We start from the raw sequence: 23,205 nt of genomic DNA on the forward strand, positions 1-23,205 counted from the left end.
CAGGGATAATTTGCCACAGTTGTCTGATTTTGAACCCAAATATTGTTACGCATTTAGGGCAGAGCTCCAAATGTATCGAGCTTGCTTCTCCCCTTTGCCAAGGTTACACCAGGTCCTTTTCAAACCATCTGAATGCCAATTTTCCAGCAGTGTAGGTCACACACAGAGCAGTGCTTCTTGGTTTTGTAATCAGAATACAAAGGTACCATCCTGCCCCAGGAGCGAGCCCGTATGATGCTGAAGGTTAGCCTAGCCCAAGCCTTGGCAAGGAGCCCCGTCAGGTGTAATGGTAGGCCAGCCTGCTGGAGAAGAGCATTCCATAAGCACAAGTTCACCAACCCACCATAACTCCCAAGGCAAAGCTCCATGGAAGAGCTTGGCAGGTTTCTCTCGCTGTCCTCACCTCAGTGTACCCCAAAGCAGTAGGATGGACTGTGCTTCCTTGAGCAAAAGGGTCTAAGTTAGCTCTGGAATAACCCTGGCGTAGAGATGGAGAAAACTCCACTTCCTCCCCGCTCCACACACACCCTCATCAGCCTCTCATTTGCCACTGGAATAACTTTTTTCCTGCCTTCCTGTGGGTAGTTTGAACATTGTTTAGAATTCCATTTGGATTTTTCTACAGTGCTCGGTGAGTGTATCTCTTTATATAGCACTTTTAGTGGTTGCTGTAATAATTACAGACAGTCCCCAACTTACGATGGTTCAACTTAGGATTTTTCGACTATACGATGATGAGAAGCATATTTTACCAAATACATATTCAGTAGAAACTATACTTCAAATTTTGATCTTTTCTTGGGCTGGCAATATGCAGTAAGACACTCTTGTGATGCTGGGCAGCTGTAGCTCTCAGTCAGGCACTGGATCGTGAGGGCAAACAACTGATACTCTACAGTGTACTGTGTTGTGCGTTTTTTGGATATTGTGTTCTGAGCACATTTAAGGTGTGCTAGGCTAGGCTATGATGTATTAAATGCATTTAAAACTTACGATGGGTTTCTTAGGACATACTCTATTGTAAATTGAGGAGCATCTGTACATTATATACATAATTATCAGTCTACTGGTGTCAATATTTTACCAATCGAGTGAAGTGTAGAAACCTTACTTTTTTGTGTGACTCTACCCTCCATTTATAATATAATTGTCTTACATATTTCGTCTACATACATTGAGAACTACATAAGCCAGTGTTAAAATTTTTGCTTCAATCGTCAAACATGATTTAGAAAACTCAAAAAGAGAATGAGGATCTATTTTGTTTATCCATATTTTTGCTCTGTCGCTTTTTCTTTTTTTCTGATGGGCTAAGATTTCTTTTTATCATTTTATTTCTCTTTAGAGAACCTCCTTTTGTCATTCATAAGGGTAGATCTTCTGCCAATAAATTCTCTTAGTTTTCTTATCATCAGAGAATGTCTTGATTTCCTCTTCATTCCTGAAGGATATATTTGCTAGCTATACAATTCTGCATTGAAAGTTGTTTTCTTTCATCGCTTGAAAAATGTTGTTCCATTTCCTTCTGGCCTCCATGGTTTCTGATGAGAAGAAACCTGCTATCGTTCAAATTGTTTTTCCCCTATAGGGAGTGTCCTTTCTCTCTGGCTGCTTTCAAGATTTTTTTATTTTTTATTTTTGTCTTAAATTTTCAGAAGTTTGACTATGATGAGCCTGGTATGGATTTCTTTAGGTTTATCCTACTTGCTCAGTTTCTTGTATCTATAGGTTTATGTCTTTTGTCAAATTTGGGGAAATGTTTAGCCATTATTTCTTTGAATACTATTTCATCTCTGCCTTCTTACTCCTCTCCTTCTGAGTCACCCATGATCTGTATATTAGTTTTTTTGATAGTTTTACATATCTCTGAAACTCTGTTCATTTTTCTTTTCAGTCTATTTTCTCTCTGTTGTTCAAATTGGGTAATTTTTATTCTATCCTCAAATTTTCTGATTCTTTCCTCAGTCCTCTATATTCTGCTATTGAGTCTATGCATTAATTTTTGTATTTCAATTATTGCAATTTTCATTCTAAAATTTCCATTTGGTTCTTCCTTGTATCTTGGATTTCTTTGTTGATACTTAAAAAGAAAAATTTGCAAGCATGTTTGTAATTGTCCATTGAAGCACTTTATGACAGTGGGTTTAATATCTTTATCAGATAATTCTAACAATTCTGTCATCTTGGTTGTCTTTTCTCATATATATTGAGATCTTCATGGTTCTTGGTATAACAAGTGATTTTTGATTGAAACTGGGACATTTGGGACATGATGTTATAAGATTCCAAACTTTATTTAAACCTGTGTTTTAGCAGCTTCCTCTAAAGCGGATCAGGCAGGGGAAGTATGGACGATGCCCCACTACTGCCAGGTGGGGGTAAAAGTCCAATTTCTCTACAGGGCCTTTGTTGACTTGTGTGTGAGGGTGTGCTCCTCATTACTGCCAGGCAGGGGTAGAAGTTCAGGCTCCCCACTAGGCTTCCACTGATACCCAAGCTGGCTGGGAGGGTTAAAGGTGGTTCTTACTGCGTCCATGGACGCCATGGTAGGCGTGGCCTAAGAAGCACTGAGTGGCGGTGAAAGTCCTGATCCTCCACTAAGTCTCCTCTGACACCACCCCAGAGAGGAGAGGGAGGGGCATCTTGTTATTGCCTGGTGGGTGTGGAAGCCCAGGCTCCCCATGTGGTTTCCAGTGGCACCAAGCCGTGGGGAGCTCCTTACGACAGGGATGTAAGTCCTGCCTTCTCACTCAACCTTCTCTGATACCACCTGGGGAGGGGGGAGGGGGATTTGGGGCACATCCTTACAGTCTGGCAAGGGTGGGAGGACAGCTTCCCCTCTTGGCCTTTAGAGGCATAGGGGGCCACAGTTTTCTCCTGTGGTGTTTGGCTGGAAATGCAGACTTTTCATCAAAGCTTTTGTTGCTGCTGTTCTTGTTGTTTTTATCTGTGCTTGTTGATATTTATGGGTTGCTGGCTTCTCAAGCACCCAGTGGCCGAGACGTGAGACTAAAAGAAAACTCCAGGAATTTACCACTATATTGTTGCTTGGGACCTGAGGCCCCTAACTGGTCTGCCTTTTTCTCTCTACTTTCCAGAGTTTTATTAGGTTTATTTTACATATAAAGTCTAGGGGAAAATCCATTTACTCCATTTTCCCAGAAATGGAAGTCCCGAATTTTGATATTTAGCCATAGCCAGGGAATTATTATTCCACTGCTCTGTATTTGGGTTTGGTGGGCCTTTTCTATTGTAAGAGAATCCACGTGTGAGTGGGGAACAGACTTAGAAAATAAATTACTGGATTGAAAAAAACTCTTGAAAAGATAAGCCCCTGCCAAAATTTTTTGTCTCCCTGCTGTCAAGATTATGTAAGACAACATATATCCAGGTTTTTTTGGAAGGTGATGAACCCATCTGGATGTTTCTGTGCATATTTTTATTGAGGTATATAGTTTTTCATATGTTTAGTTTTTATATTAATTATGTATAATTACATTTCATATCCAGGAAATCATCGGCACAATTAATATAGTGACCATATCTATCACTCTCAAAATTTTCCTGGTGCCCCTTTATTATTCCTCCCTTCAGTCCCTCCCCACCCACCCTTGCCCCAGGCAACCACTGATCTGCTTTTAGTCATTATAGGTTATTTTGCAATTTTTAGAATTTTATATAAATGTAATCATACAGTATATACTCATTATTATCTGGCTTCTTTTGCACAGCATAGTTTGCAATTCATCCATATTGTTGCATGTATCAATAATTCATCCCTTTTATTTTTGAGTACTATTCCATCGTATGGATACACCACAATTTATTCACCTGTTGATGGACATCTGGGTTGTTTCCAATTTTTGGCTATTACAGATAAAGCTCCTATGAATAGACACGTGCAAATCTTTGTATGTATATATGCTTTCTTTTCTCTTGGGTAAATATATAGGAGTAGAAAAGCTGGATCATAAGGTAGGTGTATGTTTAACTTTTAAGAAACTACCAAATATTATACCACTTTACGTTTCCACCAGCAATGTATGAGAGTTCCAGTTCCTCTGCATCCTTGCCAATAATTGGTATAGTCAATGTTTTTCATTTTTGCTATTCTGATAGGTATGTAGTAGTATCTTGTGGTTTTGATTTGCATTTCCCTAATGATAATAATGATATTTAGCATCTTTTAAAGTGTTTTTTGTCATTTACATATCTTTTTTGGTGAAATGTTTGTTCAAATCATTTGCCCCAACTTTACTGGATTGTTTGTTTCCTTATTACTGAGTTTTGAGAATTTTTTATATATCTTAGACACAAATCTCTTATAAAATATATGCTTTATAATTAAAAATAGAAGTACGATATTACCCAGCAATTCCACTTCTGGGTATGGGCCAAAAAAAAAAAACTTTGAAAGCAGGGACTCAAAGAGATATTTGTACACCCATGTTCATAGCAGCGTTATTCACAATAGCCAAAAAGCAGACACAACCCACTGTCCATCCATGAATGAATAAAAAAATGTGCTCTATCCACACAATGGAATATTATTCAGCCTTAAAAACGAAAGAAATTCTGACACATGTTGCAACATGGATGAATCTTGAGAACATTATGCCGAACAAAATTAAGCCAGTCACAAAAAAAACAAATACTGTATGATTCAACTTATATTAAGTCCCTAGTGTAGTCAAATTCACAAAGACAGATAGTAGAATGGTAATTGCCAGGGACCGGGGGGAGAGGAAAATGGGGAGTTGCTTAATGGGTATAGAGTTTCAGTTTTGCAAAATGAAAAGAGCTCTGGAGATTAGTCATACAACTATATGAATGTACTTAACACTATTAAACTGTACACTTAAAAATGGTTAAGATGGTAAATTTTATGTTATCTGAATTCTGCCACTGAAAGATGTGTGTTTTATAAATATTTTTCCCCAGTCTGTGGCTTGTCTTTTCATTCTCTTGTGTCTTTCAAAGGACAAAAGGTTTTAATTTTGATAAAGTCCAATTTTTCATTTTTCATTTCGGGAGGGATTATTCTTTTGATGTTGTATCTAAGAAATCTTTACCTAACCCCAGGTCACATTTCCCTGCCTCTCTAAATGCCTGGTAGTCTTTAATTTGGATGCCATACATTGTGAATTTCACTTTGTGGGTGCTGGATATTTTTTCAGAAATTTTATTGGGGAATATTGGGGGTCATTGTGCTTCTCCAGGGCCCATCAGCTCCAAGTCATTGTCCTTCAATCCAGTTGTGGAGGGTGCAGCTCAGCTCCAAGTCCAGTCGCTGTTTTCATAGCTTACCATCCCATGTGGGAATTGAACCGGCAACCGACAACCTTGTTGAGAGCTCGTGCTCTAACCAACTGAGCCATCCGGCTGCCTCTGCTGGATATTTTGTATTCCTATACATATTCTTAAGCTTTGTTCTGGGGTGCAGTTCATCTACATGCACATATTTTTATCCTTTTGGGTCTTACTGTCAAGATTTGTTAGGTGGGTCTGAAGCAATTATCAGTCTAGGACTAATAATTCCCCATTACTGAGGCAAGACTTTCCTGAGTACCTAAATTTCTTATAGGCTGTATATACTGTGTTTCCCGGAAAATGAGACCTAGCCGGATAATCAGTTCTAATGCGTCTTTTGGAGCAAAAATTAATATAAGATGTGGTTTATATTATATTATATTATATTATATTATATTATATTATATTATACTATATTATATACCTGGTCTTATATTAATTTTTGCTCCAAAAGACACATTAGAGCTGAGTGTCCGGCTAGGTGTTATTTTCGGGGAAACACAGTAGTTGCCTTTTATTGAGGTATTTAAACTATTTACATGTAATGTAATTTTTATATGGTTAGGCTTGCGTCCAACATCTTGCTATATATTTTCTCTCTGTCCCTGTTTTGTTGCTCCCATTTCTTCTTTTTCTGCGTTTTTTTGGGGAGGGTGGGTCTTCATTGAGTATTTTACATGATTCCATTTTATCATATTTGTTAGCTAATAGCAGAAGAGGAAGTCAAAGAGTCAAAGCAGGAGAGGAACTGACTGTGCTGTTGCTTCCTGAAAAATGGAGGGGCCATGTGTTAAGGAATGTGGGTGGTCTCTAGGAGCTGAAAGTGACTCCAGGAAACCCAAACCTCAATTCAACAAGCACAAGAAACTGGTCTGTCAAAAAGAATTAGCTTGGAAGTGGATAACCCCCAGAACTGCCAGACAAGGACTCTGCCTGGCCAACAACTTAATTTTAGCTTGTGACACCGTGAGCAGAGAACTGACCCATGCGGTGCCTGACTTCTGAACTATAGGACTATGAACTAATAAATGGACATTGTTTTAAGCTGCTAAATTTGTGGTAATTTGTTATGCCACAATAGTAAATAGCTACAGATATATATATACTTTTAATTTTAGTGGTTGTCTTAGGGTTTATAGTACACATATTAAACTTATCAATCTACCTTTAAGTGATATTATACCACTTAATATAGTATAAGAACCTTACAATAGTATACTTCCATTTCTTTCCACTTGGCCTTTATGCTATTGTTGCCAAGCATTTAACATTTATAGTGGGGGTGCCAAAAACATGTATACAATGGACACTTTGTTCAACGTTGCTCAAGCAGTAGTTTGCCGTAGTCAAAAATGTCTGGATGCTGATGATAACCACTTTGAGCTCCGCTTGTAATTGTGAAAGTCCAATGTGACTTGTATTCATCTTTTGTTATCGGTATATATTGAGTATTACAATTTTAATACAGTTTTCCCTTCTTAAAACGTGCATACATTTTTTGGGCACCCTTTGTATATGTTACAAACCATGTCATACATTGTGATTATCTTTGTTTAAACCGTCAATTATTCTTTTAAGACATTTATATAAGAAGAAGAAATCTTATATATTTACCCATGTAGTTACTTTTCTGGTGCTCTTTATTCCTTTGTGTAGATTTTTATCTGATATTACTTTCCTTCTGCCTAAAGGACTTCCTTTAACATTTCTTTTTTCTTTTTTTTTTCTTTTTTTTTTTAGATGTTATTGGGGAAGGGAAACAGGACTTTATTGGGGAACAGTGTGTACTTCCAGGACTTTTTTTTTTCCAAGTCAAGTTGTTGTCCTTTCAGTCTTAGTTGTGGAGGGCGCAGCTCAGCTCCAGGTCCAGTTGCCGTTTTTCTAGTTGCAGGGGGCGCAGCCCACCATCCCTTGCGGGAGTCGAACCGGCAACCTTGTGGTTGAGAGGACACGCTCCAGCCAACTGAGCCATCCGGGAGCTCAGCGGCAGCTCAGCTCAAGGTGCTGTGTTCAATCTTAGTTGCAGGGGGCAGAGCCCACCATCCCTTGCGGGACTCGAAGAATTGAACTGGCAACCTTGTGGTTGAGAGCCCACTGGCCCATGTGGGAATTGAACCGGCAGCCTTCGGAGTTAGGAGCACAGAGCTCTAACCACCTGAGCCACCGGGCCGGCCCTCCTTTAACATTTCTTGTACTGTATATGTGCTAGTGATGAAGTTTGGAATATTTTGTATATTATGTGTTCAAATATTTTTTCTGTCCTTTCCTCCTTTCAGAGGCTCCAATTACCATATTTTAGACCACTTGAAGTTATCAAACATCTCACTGATGCTCTTTTAATTATTAAAAATTCCTTTTTCTCTATGTGTTTAATTTTGGATAGTTTCTATTACTCTGTCTTCAAATTCACTAATTTTTTCTTCTCCAAAATCATAAAGGGCACCTATAAAAGAAACCTACAACTAACAGTATAGTTAATGGTGAAGTATTGACTATTTTCTCCTTAAAAGCAGGAACAAGGTAAGAATGCCATTCTCATCACTTCTGTTCAACATTGTATTTGAAGCCTGATCCAGTGCAACAAGGCAAGGAAAATAAAAGGCAAACAGACTAGAAAGAAAACAGTAAAACTGTCTCTATTTGCAGATGACATGATTGTTTATTTAGAAAACCTTAAGAAATATACACAACTACTACCTAATTTTTCAGTCATAGAATACAAAATTAATTTTTAAAAACTCAATTATATTTTTATATGCTGTCAGCAAACAATTGCAAAAAAAATTAAAAATAAACTCCATGTATGATGTCACCAAAAACCATAAAATACTTAGGAATTAATTTAACGTATGCAAGACCTCTGTACTAGAAAACATTTTTGAGATAAATTAAAGAAAAACTAAATATATGGGAAGATAGATCATGTCCATGAATTGAAAGACTCAATATTGTTAATCTGTCACTTCTCCTTAAATTGATCTATAGATTCAATGCAGCAGTTATTTTTGTAGACATTGAAAATCTAGTTCTAAAGTGTATATGGAAATATAGAGGACCTAGACTATCCAAAGAATTTGAAAGGGAAGAACAAAGTTTGATAATTTATACTACCTAATTTTAAGGCTTATTGTAAAGCTGTGCTAATCAAGAGAGTATGGCACATAAATTGACGAATAGAATAGAGAGCTAGAAATACCCATAGACCCACACTTATATAGCCATTTGATTTTTTACAAAAGCACCGAAGCAATCCAATAGGGAAAGGAAAGTTTATGCAACAAATGACGCTGTGACAACTGGGTCTCCATATGGAAACATATGAATGTCAACTTCTACCTCACACCATACACAAAAATTAATCTGAGATGGATCATACACCTAAATGTAGGGGGTAAAACCATGTGTTTTTAAAAGGAAAACTTACAAGAATATATTCATGATTTGGGATAGGTAAAGTCGGCCTACAGGTCACAGAAAGCAGTACAACAAAAGAAAACATTGATAGATTACATCAAAATTTAAAACTCTGCTCATCAAAAGACACCATTAAGAATATCGACAGCATGGGCTGGCCAGTTAGCTCAGTTGGTTAGAGCGTCGTGCTAATAATGCCAAGATTGTTGGTTCGATCCCCCCATGGGCCACTGTGAGCTGTGCCCTCCTTAAAAAGAAAAAAAAAAAGAATATTGACAGCAAGGCTGTCATTTAGAATTGAAGGACAGATAAGGAGCTTCCCAGACAAGAAAAAGCTGCAGGAATTCATCACCACCAAACCAGTATTACAAGGAATCTTAGAGGGACTCCTTTAAGATAGAAGGGGGGTTAAGGATGGGTGAAAGGGGAAGGGATTAAGAAGTACAAATTTGTCGTTATACTACAGTAGTCATGGGGATGAAGGGTATAGCATAAGGAATATAGTCAATAATATTGTAATAACTAGGTATGGTGCCCGATAGGTACTAGATCTATCAGGGTGATAGATGGGAATGGGGTTGGGGGCAGGGTGGAAAAGGTGAAGGCATTAAGAAATATAAATTGATGGTTAATACACCATGGGGAATATAATCAACAATGTTGTAAAGATCATGTAAGGTGCCAGATGGGCACTGGACTTATCAGGGGGATCACGTCATAGACTGTAGATGCCAGACCACTGTGCTATACACCTGAAGAGCTGAAGTAGAATAATACTGAATGTCAACTATAACTAAATATATAGGTACATATAGTCACAGGATGTGGAGTATAACATAGGGAAGATAGTCAAAGGTATTGTAACAGCTATATAAGATGTCAGAGGGGTAGTAACTTGGAGGGTGGGTTATCACTTCATAAGGGGTTTAAATGACTATTTCGTTACTTTGTACACCTGAAACTAATAATAAAAAAAAGGAATATTGAAAGGCAATTTACATACTGGGAAAAAATATTCAGAGAATGTATATCTGATGAATGACTGCTATACAAGAAATATGAAGATTTCTATAACTCAGTAATAAAAAAACAACCCAACTTAAAATGGGCAAAAGATTTGAACAGATCCTTCTCAAAAGAAAATAAACAAATGGCCAGTTATCAGATGAAAAAATGACCGAGGTCATTAGTCATTAGAGAAAAACAAATTAAAGCCACAATGAAATACCTCTATACACCTATTGGAATGGCTGTATTAAAATGACTGACAACCCCAAATGTTGGTGAGGATGTAGAGCAACTGGAACTCTCAAACCCTGTTGGTGAGAATGTAAAATTGTACAAGAACTTTGGGAAAAGATCTGGCATATATGCATTGGCTTCTTTCTTTTTGACTTCTATTTACTACTCCATAGAGTATGCCATAGTTTATGTATTCCCTAGTAGAAATTTAAGTTGCTTAAACTTTTTTACTATTAAAAATTACTCTCAGTGGATGGGGGGAGGGGGGGAGGGGGGTTCACACAGTGTGAGGGATATAAATGATAAATGTCTAAGTTTTGCTTTGTCTTGTGCACCTGAAACTAATTAATAAAAAAAAATAAAAATAAAAAAAAATTACTCTCCAAAAAACCTGGGACAAATTACCTATAAAAAGACTAATTTTAAAAAATATTATGTATCAATGCCTGATTCCCCACACTCTTGCCAACACTGGATATTATCAATCTTTTTCATTTTTATCTCTCTGATGGGTGAAAAATGTTTTGCATTTTCCCGAGAGTTGTTGAGGTTAAGAGTCTCTTAATATTTTATTGGCCATGTATGGTTTTTCTTTTGTGAATTGCCTTTTCATATTCTTTGCTCTCTTTTCTATTGGATTCATCTTTTTCTAGTTGATTCTTTATATATTCTGGATACAATCTTTTGTCAGTTATCATGATAAAAATATAAAAATATTGTCTCCTAGTTTGTGGCTTACAATTTCAATGTGTTTATAGTGCCCTTTGATTAACCCAAGTTTTAATTTAAGTGTATTCTAATGTATAAGCTTTTCAGGCCGGCCCAGTGGAGCTCTGTGCTCCTAACATCAGAAGGCTGCCGGCTGATTCCCACATGGGCCAATGGGCTCTCAACCACAGGGTTGCCGGTTCGACTCCTGCAAGGGATGGTGAGCTGTGCCCCTTGCAACTAACAACGGCAACTGGACCTGGAGCTGAGCTGCGCCCTCCACAACTACGACTGAAAGAACAACAACATGACTTGGAAAAAGTCCTGGAAGTACACACTGTTTCCCAATAAAGTCCTGTTCCCCTTCTCCAATAAAATCTTTTTTTTTAATGTATAAGCCTTTCTTTACAGTTTGTACTCTTTATGTCTTATTTAAGATTTTTTCTATTATCACAAGATCATAAAGATATTCTATTATCTCCTAAAAAAGTTTTCCAGTTATTTTTTTCTCTGCAGACATGTAATCTGTGTAAGAAAACAGGATGACATCATGCATACTATTTTATAACCTGTTGTTTTGTCATTTAGCAATGTATTTTGAACATCTTTTCATGTGAATAAATGTTTCACTAGTGTTGTGGGTGGGGTTTCCCAGGAAACAGACCCAGACAGAGATTGGTGTGCAGGAAGTTTATTAGGTAGTGTTTTCAGTATCAACATGTATGGGGGAAGGAAATAAAGTAGGATTAGACAGGAGGGCAATCTGGGCAATGGTGCTAGAGCAACGAGGGATTCAACTTTGTAGCTTAGAGGACCCTGTAACGTCCCAAATTGAAGAAAGAAGGCTGGGCTTTTATACTTCCATGTTGTTAGATGTGGGCTGTCCCCTGGGGAAGGGGACATTGGGCAAGGCAGCTGACTTCAACAGAGTATAATTGTCATGCAGGGTTTCTGGTCCCGCTCCCCATATAAGAACGCAGGACATGGTGAGGCCAAAAAGGAACACCCACGGAGCCATAGATAGGGGAGTCATACCACTATATTCTTGATGGTGGCTGGGTTGGAGACCCAGGAAGCAGGAGCCGCAATCTGCCTGTCTGCTTCTCTGCCAACCAACCCACCCCCTAGTGTAGCCACGGCAGTTATATTAGTGGCTAATGGCTAACTGGTTACAGCTGATGGCCAACTAGCCACAACTGTGGCTATCTACTACTCGAGCCAGCACCTTTCCACGTAAGGCCGAGAGCCTGGAAACTGCTCTCTGGGACTGTCCCCAAAATAATTCCTGGAAATAGCTGGCAGATGAAGGCTGTCAGCTTGTAGCACTCCCCATAGCTGGGACTCCTAAAGGCTTATGTGGGGACAGAATCCCAGAGAGCAGTTTCCAGGCTCAAGGTCTCACGTGGAAAGGTTCTGGCTCGGGTAGTAGATGGCTGTCAGCTGTGGCTAATTGGCCGTAAGCTGTAACCAGTTAGCCAATTAGCCCCTGATATAACTGCCCTGGATGGGCTGGTTGGTGAGTTGAGTCGGGAGTTGAGAGTGAGTCGGTTGGTTGGTAGGCAGAGAGGCGGACAGCGGGTTGCAGGTCGTGTGACTCCAGACTCCAGTGAAACTATAGGGCCACCAGTGAGACTATAGTGGTATGACTCCCCTACCTATGGCTCCGTGGGTGTTCCTTTTTGGCCTCGCCATATCCTGTGTTCTTATGTGGGGAGCGGGACTAGAGGCCCGTCAGGCCACCCTGCACAACAGCTTATCTGAGCAGCAAATCGCAGCATCTACCATAGACAGGGAAACTTGACTCGGAATGGCAGAAAACCCGGCTGTGGGGACAGAGCCAGGAGTGCAGTTTCCAGGCTCTCGCCCTCACGTGGAAAGGTGCTCACTCGTGTAGTAAATGGCCATCAACTGTCATTGGATGGCCATCAGCCGTGGCTAGTTGGCCATCACTTGTGACCAGTGAGCCATTGGCCACTAATATAACTGCTGTGACTACGCTAGAAGCAAATTGGGGCTAGCAAGAAGATGGTGGCTGAGCTAGCAAGCGCGGATTGCAGTTAGCAAGTGGGGTTCGTTGGTTGGCAGAGACAAGTGGACAGCAGGTTGCGGATAGTGTGGCTCCTGCTTCCTGTGTCTCCAACCCAGCCGCCAGTGAGACTATAGTGGTATGACTCCCCTATCTCTGGCTCCGTGGGTGTTCCTTTTTGGCCTCACCGTGTCCTGCGTTCTTATGTGGGGAGCAGGACCGGAGACCCTGCATGATACCGGCTGACCCTTGCTTAATAAATAGGAGTCAGTCTCACTTAAACAGAAAGTCCACAGTAGGTGATTGCTGGCATCAACCATATCTGTCTTTTTTATCAGGAAAGCAAAAACGTTCCCAGAAGTCCCCAGACTTCCTCTTATATGTAATTGGCCTGAATTGGATCACAGGTTCATCCGTAGGTGCAGGGGAAGCTGGGAAAGTGAGAACGGGATTGTCATGATTTTGTGCCTGGAGCAATGAACACAGCTGCCCTGAACAATCTCTGGGTTCTGTTAGCGTGGAAGAAAAGGGGAAAGGATATTAGACATGTGAATAACAAAGCTGGCCATAAATAGACTTCTACAGAATGATTTTGAATGATTGCATATGGATATAACTTGCTGAAACAGTCTCCATATTGCTGGACATTTGTTTTCCAGCTTTTTGCTATTATCCACTATGCTGCAATAAACATCCTTGTAATTTTTCTCTGCTCATATTCTCAATTATTTCTTCAGGATGAAATGCTACGTATGTAATTGCTAGGCACAGGGAATGTACCTTTTAAAGAATTTTGATGCAGATTACCAGGAGGTACCTTAAAAAGGCTCTAAAAATGTATTTTACCTGAGCAGTGAAGGAAGAGGCCTATCCTTACTGACACTGGATAGTAAGTGTCATTGATTTTCATCAGTTTTGTAGTCTTTAAAAAGTACCTACTTTTAATTTGCATTCTGTATTGATTTTTATTGGCCATATTTGCTAATTTTTGCATTGTGGTCCAAAAAAATGTAGTGCTTTGAACTGTTTCAGCTTTCTGAAAAGTATTGAGATATAATCAGTATTTTGCTATTGTGCTGTGAAGGTTAATTCCAGCAGGCCTGTGTTGTTTTGCTGGTCAAGGCAGGAAACATACTGATTAATAGTGTTTTCTTCTAAGGTGAGTCTGAGGAATTTCAGGGCATTTCAACCCAGTTAGAATTGTTTATTGGTAACAATGAAACTGAAGATTTGCAGGTGGTCTTGGTGTTACTGACCCCTACCTCCATACCTGGAGGTCTCTGCTTTTAAGTCTCTTTACATTTCAGGAAAATGGCTGGGTGTTAAGAATACCTAAATATATATTCATAATTAGTATTTGCAGTAGCAGCAGAAGAGCTATGCAAAAGTACTTTATAACATGAATATTTTTATGACCTATAAATTGCACTCTGTATAAATGCCAAAAATATTTTTTAAAATATCACTCAGAAAAGAAAAAGGAGAAAAAGATCATTTTGCTAATTAATCCAATGAAGAATGATGGCATGAATTTAGAAACATATATCATAGCTACCTTATTGGGAAACACGGCGGTGCTGTTTTCAAAACATTTATTGAATATGTCGTCCATGAATAATCTCTTAACTCCAGTTTATATTTTCTTAGTGAAGAAGAGTTAACAGCTATTATTATGGTAAAAAAAAAAATCATAGTGCTACAAATCCAACAAAATAACCTGAATATTTTACTATCTCCAAATATATTAATACATTGTACTAAAAAATGGCTGGAATAATTGTTATTGCATTTTAGATGACTCTGGTGTAATCATTGCACTTTATAATTTTTTTTATTTTTTTTTTAAATTTTATTTTATTAAATTTATTGGGGTGACAATTGTTAGTAAAGTTGTGGTATATATACACAATGGAATACTATTCGGCAGCACTTTATAATTTTTGCACACATTATAATCTTGCATGTAAGTACAAAATATTTACTAGCTCAGAAAAATATTCTATAAGTCCATATGCACTTAAGGTTAAAGATACAGAAAAATAAATTTAAATAGTCAAAAGTGATATTTGATATATTATAGTTTCTAAATTAGTAAGTTACCTTTGAAGTAGAGAGTAATAAAGTAAACTAACAGTATTAAAGGATGATGTGAAAATACATGGCCGTTTACAGAATATACTTAGATATAGCTGTCAAAATAGTAAACACTAAAAAGAATTAGACTACCCAATTCAGATAAGAACACAGAGAAAATGAGCTCTCTACATAGTAGGTGGAAATATAATGCAGTATAGCTCTTTTGTGAACCAATTTAGCAACACATAAACAGAGCATAAAAATTTTTATTTTTTATTTTTTACTTTTTTTAATTTATTGGGGTGACAATTGTTAGTAAAATTACATAGATTTCAGGTGTACAATTCTGTATTACATCATCTATAAATCCCATTGTGTGTTCACCACCCAGAGTCAGTTCTCCTTCCATCACCATATATTTGTAAAAAGTATTCATACCTTTGACTTAATAAATTTGTATCTATGAGTCTAGTAGTCTAAAATATCTAATAATCCTATATCCAGAAAAGTCTCTATATACAAAGATATTTGTTGCAGTATTATTTATAATGATGAAAATTATAAGCAACTTAGATGTCCAAAAATTGGAGAATTAATAAACAATGAAGCTATTAAATTTTTATTTAAACTACAGTATATATAATGGACTTTAATGAAGCTATAAAAATGGAGTAAGGAAGATCTCTGTGTTGCTATTAGGTTATCTGTAGAACATGGTTTTTTTCTTTTTGTTTTTTTGTTTGTTTGTTTTTTGAACATGGTTTTACCTGGGGGAAAAAAAGCAAGGTGCAAAAAAGTTGTATAGAAGGGAGTATATTTGGGGAATATCAATATAGGTACATATTTTCTGATATTTTTCAAAACAAAACAATAGAAAGGTAAAGCAAGAACTAATAAAAGTGGTTTCCTAAAGGGGGAGAGAGAGAACGTAGAAAGCACAAAAATGGAAGCTAGACCTCTCTGAATACATCTTGTATATTTTTGCTTTGTGTAAAAGATGGCCCTCAAGAGTCCCCCTCCTGGTTTTTATCCTTGTCAAGTTCCCACCGACAATGGACCAGAATTGGTCTGTGTGACCAATAGATTTTGGCAGAAGTGTTAGTATGTAAATTCCAAGATTAGGCTCTAAACGATAGTGTGGCTTTGGTTTTACTTTCTCTTGGATCACTTGTTTCGGGGGAAGCCAGTTGCCCTGTTGAGTAGTCTCATGTGGTGAGGATCTGAGGTCGGCCAATAGCCACATGGGTAAAGCAACTTGGAAGAAGCAGATCATCCAGTTCCAGGTAAGCCTTGAGATGGCTGCAGCCCCCGCTGACATCTTGACTGCATTTCAGGAGAGACCGTGAGGTAGAACCACCCAACTAAGCCATCCCAGATTTCTGACCCTCAGAAATCACGAGATAATAAATGTTTGTTATTTTAAGCTGTTAATTTTGGTTTAATTTGTTATGCAGCAATAGATCACTAATACACATTGGAACCATAAAATTGTTTAAAATAATTTAAAATCTGAATATAATAAAGGGGGGAAAAGTAGTCTTTAAAAAGCGAAGAAAAACAGAAACAAATGAACTCAAATAATTCTATATCAAGTTGGTGGCAAAACTACACAGAGAATAATTATTTAAAGTGACTTGCAAACACAGAATTTTTATTGTATATGCCTAGTAGGTTGGATCTGAAGGACAAAAAGAACTGAAAATAAATTTTAAATGGCATTTAGTGGTCTAATTATTAGGAATAACATTGGTGGTGTTACCCTGACACTATGTATATAGCAGAATAAAGCAAATAAGTCATTATGTTAATATTACTAAGAACCAAGATTTTATACATGAGAAAAAAAGAGATATAAACACAAAATCAAATAAATTAAGTAAAAATCCTTTAATCGTTAATTTGGATTGGAAGTAGCAGTACTGATTCATAATTTATTTTTCTGTCTCTGAAAATGTCTTTCCTAGCTCTGTGCACTGAAAAGACCTAAAAGAAATGACAATAAATACCCAGCATCCAAACTTGGTGACTAAATATAATTTAAAACAAACAAACACGTAGCATTCCTTAAGAAAATGGCTAATTTCAATTCTGAGGCTGGAAATGTAAAAGATGAACCTGGAATATCCTGTCTTATTAGAAATTAAGGACTACAAGAGTCATATTAAAGGCCTAAGGAACCAACTTTTTAAGGATTTCCACTGGCCCAAGATTGGACAATGTGAGCATCAAAAAGCATTATGACTGCAAAGTAGTATATTTATACCTCAAATATTTAAAACTCTAGGAGTTCATAATGATACTAAAAATAAATAAAACCTCAATGGTCACTTTTTGGAGGCTGCTAGGACACCAATTTATTAATCATAAAACTGGCAAAGAAAGAAAATAAAGTTAAACATTTATCCGGCCTGATTGTATTTCAGAGCATCCAGAATTGATGAGAAAGTTCTTCATCAAAATAATTCAAGCTCTGCAAGAATGACAGAATTGGAAATCACCATTTCATGAAGGAATGGTCTAGGTTATGGAAATGCTTTAATAATCTTGCTCTAAGTGGAAGTTTCATGGTTGCATACTATGTAAATATTCATCAAGCTGTTCACTTAATTTTTGTGCATTTTATTGTAGGTAAAGTATACCTCAATTTAATAATCTTACTTCAATTTAAAAATTATGCTTCAATTTAAAAAAGATTATTATCGTGGCTTCCAATGAGGTGTAATGGGAAGTACACAACTCCCTATGAATATCCTTGCAAAGCATTGAACCTGAATCTAACCAGGGTTCCAGAGGTAACTACCAGCTTACAGAAAATAAAGAGGAAACAGGAACATGTTAAATGATACTGACAGGATACAACCAGACAAATTTAGAGTATGGCACATTCTAAAAGACATGACGTGATTTCCTTGGCGAATTAATGATATAAAAAAGAAAGGGAAGGGGGAAGGAAGAGCTATAAGATTAAAAGAAACTTAAAGAGACATAGTAATTAAAACAATACCTGGACATTATTTGGGTCTCGATTCAAGGAAACCAACTGTAAAAAGCCATTTTTGAGACAATCAGGAAAATTTGAACACAGACTGGGCATTAGATTATATTAAGGAATTTGTGTTAATTTTATTAGATGTGATAGTGATATTGTGTTCTTAAAGTTCATATCCTTGTAGATACTTAGGTATTTATGGATGAAATTATGTGATTTGTTTTAAAATGCTCCAGGGGAAAAATATGGAGGGGAATAAATGAAACAAGAAAGCCAAAGTAGTAATAACTGTTGAAGCTGAGTGGTAGATAAACTTGGACTCATGAAACTATTCTCTTTATTTTTGTGCATGTTATTCAGCTATTAAGTTATTAAGTTCCAGACTCACCCTTCTATACTCTACCTTTTAATTCTGGGCAAGGGATTCTGTCATCCGCATTTCTGCTTTGCCAGCGGCTCCCTGTTACACTCTGCCTATAGGGGACGCTAGAGGGTCTCGAGACTGCAAGGCTGGAGGAGGACCCAGGAACTCAAACTGTTCTTTCTGTTCCTTCCTGGCAGCTTCCTGCTTCTGTCCGCATCCCCTCGGGAGCATTTCCCCACCCCCCGCACCAACAGCGCCTTTCTGTGTCTACAGTTGAATCCGGTTTGGCATTATCCAACATTCACAGAACCAGCCTCATCGTACCGCCATCAGAAACACCAGCATGAGGTGAGCAGTGCCCCCTCCTCAGGGGCTCTGGGGTTTAGCCCCATGGAGCCCTTTCTCCATGCTTCTAAGTTGTAAGAATTTAGTTCTCTTTCTTTTGTACCCCAGCCCTGGGGGTGGTAGCAGCTTCTTGTGATTACCCTCTTTATGATACGTTAGCGTTCTCTTTTCGCCATTTGAGTTACCTACTTAACAACTTTATGCCTACCTAACATTTTTTTACATGAAATGCTGCCTGTTAGAATAGCTAATGGCGGCTTCTGCCTCGTGACTGGACCCTGACTGAGAAGTACACTAATTCCCATCAGTCATCGGTTGAGGGCTGCTTCCGGGGGTTCACTCCCCGGCATTTCTGGTCCTCCACGTAGGTGGCAAAGCCGACTCCAGCCGCACAGCTGGCTCCAGTGATACGAGAAAGCCCTCAGGCGAAGTAATGGCGAGCTAGCAGTTGGAAGTTGGGCCAGTGTGCACTAAAGTGATAAGGGAGTGGGGACAAAGGCAGGAGTTGGGGGGCATGACAATATTGGCTACACAGCCAAATGCCCTTTATAAAAAATTAATTTCTAAGTGCTTACAGCTCTTTTTGAATTTGTCTAGTAAGTTTTCCCGTCCTAACTGGAAGGCGCCCCACCACACAGCCTAGCGTGCCTGTCTAGCAGACGTCCTGTTGCTCCTGAGCATTTCCTTGGTGTTCTGCAGCACGTGCAACTTCAGTTGCCCTCTGGCGTCTGCCTCGCCCCAAGCTGCACCTCGAACAGGCCAAGGTGGTTCTGGCTGAGGTGATACAGGTGTTCTTGGCCCAGGAGAACGCCATGTGCACGGAGGAGGCTCGGGAAAACACGGGCAACGACATGGGCAAGATGCTGCGGTTCGTGCTGCCCGTGGCCGTGCGGATTCAGCAGGAGGTTATCAAATCCTGGGGCTTCAGCTGAGATGGTGAAGGTGTCCTTAAGTTTGCCTTCTGGGTCAAGTCTTAGGAAGCCCAGGGTCACGAGATTGGCAGCCTGCCAGGCAAGCTGAAGGCGCTGTTCCTGCCGCCCATAACACTGCTTCCCCAAGGGCCTGCTTCAGGTGGCAGCGTGGTCGCCTCCTGAGGGTTCGCCTCCCTGTGACACTGCCCAGGAAGGAAAGACCTTGGTGGCCAAGAGAATAATAAACATGCCTGTGACTTAAAAAAATAAATAAATTTCGAATCACACGGTCATTGTCCTTGAAAGACACTTAGTTATTAAGCAGATGGTTTAAGTCCTCTCAATCTCCATCCCCAATCCTGATTCCCTTCTCTTCCTTACCAGAGGCAACCACTGTTATCAGTTATCATATACATGGGCTTTTCTACGTATATGCTTACTAAAACATGTATGGCATTTTGTAGGTTTTTTTGTTTTTATTTATTTATATATGTGTGTGTGTATATATATATATATATATATATATATATTTTTTTTTTTTACAACTTGTTTTATTCACTAAACAGTTTATCTTGGAAGTCATTCCATATTATGACATAAATCCACCTCATTTTTTAAACTGCTGCGTAATAATCCCTAGTATGCATGTGCCATTGTTTATTTCACTATTGCCCTATGTTCACGGTTAACAAAATTCTGTGATTAATATCCATGTTCCTGTGTCTTTGTGCCTATTTAGGAGTGTTTCTTTAGGGTAGGTACAGAGTAGTAGAAATGCTGGGTCAGAGAGAAAGCATATTTTATTTATTTATTTGTTATTTATTATTCAAATGTTGCTGAGGTGAATAACAGTTATGTTTAGTTTTTAATTTTTTTTCCTATTCCCCTTTGGTAACCATTAGCTTGTTCTCTATATTTATGAGTTTGTTCCTGTTTTGTTTATTCATTTATTTTGTTTTGTTTAGATCCCACATGTAAGAGATCAAACAGTACTTGTCTTGTTATGTCTGACTTACTTCACGTGGCATAATACCCTCTAGGTTCATCGTTGTTGTTGCAAATAGCAAGATTTCATTCTTTTTATTGGTGAATAATATTCCATTGTACATGTCTACTACATCTTCTTTATCCATTCATCCATCGATGGACACCTAAGTTGCTTCCATATCTTGGCTATTGTAAATAATGCCACAATGAACATTGGGGTGCACATACTTTTCAAATTATTGCTTTTGTTTTCTTCAGATAAATACCCAGAAGTCGAATTGCTGGATCGTATGGCAGGTCTATTTTTAATTTTTTGAGAAATGTCCATACTGTTTTCCATAGTGGCGACATCAGTTTACAATCCCAACAACAGTGTATGAGGGTTCCCTTTTCTCCCCATCCTCACCAGCATTTATTTGTTGATTTATTATGATAGCCATTCTGACAGGTGTGAGGTGATATTTCATGGTGGTTTTAATTTGCAATTCCCCTGATGATTAGTGATGTTGAGCATCTTTTCATATCTATAGGTCATCTGTATGTCCTCTTGGGAGAAATGTCTATTCAGGTCCTCTGCCCATTTTTTAATTGGATTATTTGGGGTTTTTTGGTGTTAAGTTGTATGAGTTTATTTTACATATTTTGGATATTAACCCCTTATCAGATTATCGTTGGCGAATATTTTCTCCCATTTAATGGGCTGTCTTTCAGTTTTATTGATGGTTTCCTTTGCTGTGCAAAAACTTTTTAATTTGATGTAGTCCCATTTGTTTATTTTTTCTTTTGTTTCCCTTTCTCGAGGAGACATATCAAAAAAGACATTGCTAAGAGTGATGTCAAAGAGTTTACTGTCTGTGTTTTCTTCTACGAGTTTTATGGTTTTAGTGCTAACATTTAAGTCTTTAATCCATTTGAGTTTATTTTTTTATATGGTGTGAGAACATGGTCCAATTTCATTTTTTTGCATGTATCTGTCCAGTTCTGCCACTACCACTTTTTGAAGAGACTGTCTTTACCTCATTGTATATATCTCCTTGCCTCCTTTTGTCATATATTAGCTGACCATATAAGTGAGGATTTATTTCTGGGCTCTCTATTCTGTTCCATTGATCTATATATATCTTTTTTCATGCCAGTACCATAGTATTTTGATTATTGTAGCTTTGTAGTTATAGTTTGATACCAGGGAGCATGATACCTCTCACTTTGTTATTTCTCAAGGTTTCTTTGACTATTCTGGGTCTTTTGTAGTTCCATATAAATTTTAGGATTAGTTGTTCTAATTCTGAAAAGAATGCCATTGGTATTTTTATAGGGATTGCATTGAATCTGTGTATTACTTTAGGTAGTAAGGACATTTTAACGATATTAATCCTTCCAATCATGAGCAAGGTGTATTCTTCCATTTATTTGTATCTTGTTCAATTTCTTTTTTCAGTGTCTTATAGTTTTCAGAGTACAGGTCTTTTACTTCTTTGGTTAAATTTATTCCTAGGTATCTTATACTTTTTGATGCAATTGTAAATGGGATTGTTTTCTGTATCTTGCAACTTTACTGAACTCATTTATTAGTTCTAATAGTTTTTTGGAGGAGTCTTTAGGGTTTTGTATATATAGTATCATGTCGTCTGCAAATAATGAGTTTTACTTCTTCCTTTCCAATTTGGGTATCTTTTATTTGTCTTCTCTGATTGCTGAGGCTAAGATAATGCATATTTTGAAACTGGCATTAGATGTTAAAAATATTTTTCCAAATGTACCTCCAATTTACAAGCTGCGATACTGTAATAAGGCCAAAAAAGGGTGCCAAAAAAATTTATACATATGACTTGTAGTCTTTTGTTATCGGTATATGTTGAGTATTACAATTTTAATGCAGTTTTTTCCTTTCTTAAAATGTATAAACATTTTTTTTTGGCACCATCTGTATGTTTGGTCTTCTGGTTCTAGCACAGTGCTCCTAAAACTGTTGGAATTTCCTAAGTTACAGAGCAACAAATGTGTCTTTTGTTATGTTAATGAGGCAACTTTTGGAAGTACACCTAAGGATTCAGACTCCTTCCCAGTGAAGTCAACTTGGTGACTAGAAGGTTGGAGCTTTCAGTCCCACCCCCTTAACCTCTGGGGAGAGGTGAGGGGCTGGAGGTTCAATCAGTCACCAATGGCCAATGAGTTAATCAATCATGCCTATGTAATGAAGCCTCTATAAAAACCCAAGGGTTCGGAAAGCTTCCAGGTTGGTAAACACGTGGAGAGTTGGGGAGAGTGGCGCGACTTAAGAGGGCATGGAAGCTCCTCATCCCTTCCGAGCACCTGGCCCTAAGCATCTCTTCCATCTGGGTGTTCCTGAGTCATATCCTTTTATAATAAACCGGTGATCTAGTAAGTAAATGTTTCTCTGTGAGTCTCTCTTGCAAACTAATCAAACCTGAGGAGGGGGTTGCTAGAATTTAGTCAGTCATTCGGAAGCAAGCCTAACAGCCAGGACTTGTGACTGGGGTCCGAAATGGGGGTGGGAGGTAGGGGCACTCGTGTAGGACTCAACCCTTAACCTGTGGGATCTGATGCAATATCCAGGTAGATAGTGTCAGAATTGAGTTGAATCCTTGGACATCCTGCTGGTATCTGAGAATTGCTGGGTATTGCGTGGGAAGCCTCCCCATCTCCCACGCACTTTGGAATTGGGTTCCAGGAACCCAAGAGTTTGTGGCAGTGAAGTAGGATTTGCATAGAATGGCCCTGGCTCACCAAAACATGTGGTTTAGGGAGAGAAAGAATGAATGGATGTGGGATGAAGAACCTTTGATTCCTGGGTGGCCGCGTGGTCATCGGT

At 38.2% G+C, this 23,205-nt stretch overlaps 2 non-coding genes and 1 pseudogene across 4 annotated transcripts in view; all 3 read left to right on the forward strand.

Annotated features, from left to right (window-relative positions):
* Nucleotides 1-23,205, forward strand: part of LOC109455926 (uncharacterized) — a 248,987-nt gene that overhangs the window by 222,833 nt on the left and 2,949 nt on the right. For all 3 annotated transcript variants that reach the window (XR_012493412.1, XR_012493410.1, XR_012493413.1), the window contains one exon: nucleotides 18,327-18,477. This is a non-coding gene — a transcript (uncharacterized LOC109455926). The remainder of the gene's footprint in view (nucleotides 1-18,326; nucleotides 18,478-23,205) is intronic.
* Nucleotides 18,989-19,568, forward strand: LOC109455918 (protein C10; annotated as a pseudogene).
* LOC141569778 (U7 small nuclear RNA) lies at nucleotides 19,040-19,102 on the forward strand. The gene has a single exon (XR_012493574.1). It is a non-coding gene; the product is annotated as a U7 small nuclear RNA (small nuclear RNA).

Source organism: Rhinolophus sinicus, chromosome X, assembly GCF_036562045.2.
Source record: "Rhinolophus sinicus isolate RSC01 chromosome X, ASM3656204v1, whole genome shotgun sequence".
NCBI lineage: Eukaryota > Metazoa > Chordata > Mammalia > Chiroptera > Rhinolophidae > Rhinolophus > Rhinolophus sinicus.